This window comes from Sardina pilchardus, chromosome 21, assembly GCF_963854185.1.
Source record: "Sardina pilchardus chromosome 21, fSarPil1.1, whole genome shotgun sequence".
Classification (NCBI taxonomy): Eukaryota; Metazoa; Chordata; class Actinopteri; order Clupeiformes; family Clupeidae; genus Sardina; species Sardina pilchardus.
Window position 1 is genome coordinate 2,171,445 of NC_085014.1, and position 3,268 is coordinate 2,174,712.

The 3,268-nt window shown below is 36.4% G+C and overlaps 1 long non-coding RNA gene across 1 annotated transcript; it reads right to left on the reverse strand.

Moving 5' to 3' along the window:
* Positions 1 to 567: 567 nt before the first annotated feature.
* On the reverse strand, positions 568 to 2,457 carry LOC134068447 (uncharacterized). The gene is made up of 4 exons (XR_009936710.1): positions 2,390 to 2,457; positions 1,549 to 1,663; positions 965 to 1,034; positions 568 to 714 (listed from the first exon to the last, which is right to left on the reverse strand). It is a non-coding gene; the product is annotated as an uncharacterized LOC134068447 (long non-coding RNA).
* Positions 2,458 to 3,268: the final 811 nt, after the last annotated feature.

Here is a 3,268-nt window from a genome sequence, read left to right on the forward strand (position 1 = left end):
TTAAATGAGCAATACAGTACTGTAATGTAGTTTACAGTAGTGTACAGTAATTATAAGACAATACAGTACTTTACTGTTATTATTTTATTTTCAAATTTGACCTATTCCTCAGTTGCATTTAATATTTATTTCATTCATTTATTTATTATATTATTATTTTTTTATTTAGACTTAAGTATTTAAGTGATTACAACATGCATGAATCAAGAAACACATCACAATCTTACATAAAATATATTTATTAATTCTTCAGCAACTCATATTATTGCATTTAACATGTAATTAAAAAAACATCACTGCTGTCACAAGAGGTAGAGAACACAATCCCTCTATGGCTCTGGCTGCCACACACACACACACACACACACACACACACACACACACACACACACACACACACACTCACAAAGTTGGGAGCTTGGAATTGTCCAAAATCTCTTGGTTAATGCTAAAGCATTCAAAGTTCCTTTCACTGGAACTAAAGGACCAAGCCCAGCTCGGGGATGGCCCCTTCCTGTTCCAACATGACGGTGCACTAGTGCACAAAGCAAGGTCCATAAAGGCATGGATAACAGAGTTTGGTCTGGATGAACTTGACTGGCCTGCACAGGGTCCTGACCTCAACTCAATAGAACACCTTTGGGATGAATTAGAGCGGATCCTGAGAGCCAGTCGCCTCGTCCAACATCAGTGTGTGACCTCCAAAATGCGCTTCTGAAAGAATGGTCAAAAAACATACTCTTAAATCTTGTGATAAGTCTTCCCAAAACAGTTGAAGCTGTTATTGCTGCAAAGAGTGAACCAATGTTATCATAAACCCTATGGATTAAGGATGGGATGTGACTGAAGTTCATATGTGAGTCAAGACAGGTGAGCGAATACTTTTGGCAATATAGTATATTTCAAAGGAATTAAATGGATTTAACTGTACATACAAATCAAGAAGAAAAAAATATATACTTACCAAGCATAATTATTCTGGGTGTGTCTGGAAGACTCTCTTCCCCCTCGATGTCTGCCGGGGTTGCAGTGATCTATGTAAAACAAACAAACAAACAAAAAACACTTTCAGTGGTGTACATTACACAATATTTTTCAGTGAAAACTTTGGTAACACTCCATTTGAAAGTGTCAACATAAGTGTGATATGAGCCTGTCATCAGGACATAACAAGTATCATGAACATTTATGGCAACTGTCATTAAGTGCCATTCAATTTTTGTAATGTATGCACCTCAAACAGTGTCAACTTTACATTACAAAAAAAAACACCCATTGACAACAGTCATAAACATTAATGAAGTGCCATTCATTTTGATGATAAATATCATGTCATGTCTATGACGGGCTCATGTCAATCTTATGTAGACACCTTCAAATAAAACATTACCAAACATGTTACTCAAGCAATTGCTGAATTAGCAGAGCAGTACAATTCATCAGTAATATGAGTTTGTAATGAAATACTTTTACTTAACCAAAATGAATAGATGTGTGATAAGAAGAATGCTTGATAAGATTATAGATGTTTGTAACAACAATACTTACATCAGCCATAATGAACAGAGAATCCGTCGACTCTTTGAAGAAGGATGTTAACAGTAGTTTAGGATGGACATACTTGTATGCCTGTGCTCCTCGGTTCAGTTGTCCGCTCCGCTCACTGTAAAAAAAAAAGACAAAACCCTATTAGCAACTCTTGAAGACTTTCCTTAATTATTTCCAGCTAGCAAATAAATGTTGGGCTACTTCAAACAAAATCACATGCATCACTATGATATAAAAACGGCGAATTATGCCTGACAACTAAGCTACAGGGTCAAACATGAACAGATTTGACGTGCTAAAATAATGTTAGCCTGAATCGTCATTCCCTATGGGGGACGAGAGTATCGTCGTTTTCAATCGTTATTCTAGAACACGTAATTACTGTATTCTAAGTGTAAATAACACCAGATACCGATATTTTTATACCTCTAAAATTTAATTCGTACACACACACACACACACACACACTCACTGGTAATCTGTGTAGCCAAGCAGACTTTTGAGGGGGCTAGTCTAACTGAGTAGATGAATCGTCGTTCCCTATGACGAGCGTATCGTTCATTCACACAGATGTCGACATTTTCTATTACCAAATGAATACACGTTAAAATGAATGCTTAAAGAATACAAGATACGTTTAAGTTAAACGAACACCCTGTAGTTATTTAATATGTAGTAAGCTCCCGCCTATATAGCTGTGGTTACATGCTAGCACTAGCTATCTAGAACACATAAGCACCCATTAAACTTATCTTCTTACTTAAGAAAAGATTTGCATGAACTAGAACGTAAACTTGCACGATACGTGGTAAAGCTTGATGTATGTGAAAACCAAACTCACCAAACTGCAATAACTCGGAGTTGCAAGTAAATTCATAACTTCGCCAGTCCAGTCTTCAACACAACAGAGACGTAACGTCGGTTGGCAAAACTTTAGCGAGCGAGGTGGCAGTTGTGGCTGTGTAAATACAGCAAGGTGGCAACAAAGTTACAATAAAGTTACAGCAAAGAAATTTTGATCAGACTCGGTTACAGTAAGCACAAATATTACCCAAAATGCAATATTAACTACAGCACTGTACTGTAATGATATGAAGTGGTATCATACTGTTGAATTTTATTGTACTGTACTGTAAAACCTACAGCCATTTTTAACAGTGCACCGATCCGCATATGTGGGGTCAAAAATGACCCCAAGCATTTTCTATGGAATTTCAAAAGTTAACCCTAGGATCTTTTGATTTTTATCAAGTGTGGCAGTAAGGTATACATTTACTGTTGATTATCACATCTCATGTCAGCAGTCTCACCATCCTGAAGGCTATTTTTACACAACAACATAAATCTAAGTATCATCAAATAATGTGGCGACCAAGCGTTCATAGCGACGCCGCTTTTTGATCCTTCGATGTCCACTCTTCCTATCATTGTGAAGCAGAATTCACCAAGCGATATTTACAGAGGGATTTGTTGATATAGCGTTCTTGGCCTGATTTGTATGACTTTTTATGTCTAAAAATACGGCGAAAAATCATTTTTTAAGCCAATTGGCAGTATTTTCTGATTTACTGGATAACAAAAGAAGATATTCATAATCACCTCTGTAAATGGTTTTTTATTTGATATACTAACACTACAAAAAACAATTTTCAACCTGGCTTTTTCCAATGGTCAGATTCTTCGCAGCAAAACATATTATGCAAATTAGCGCATATTTAAT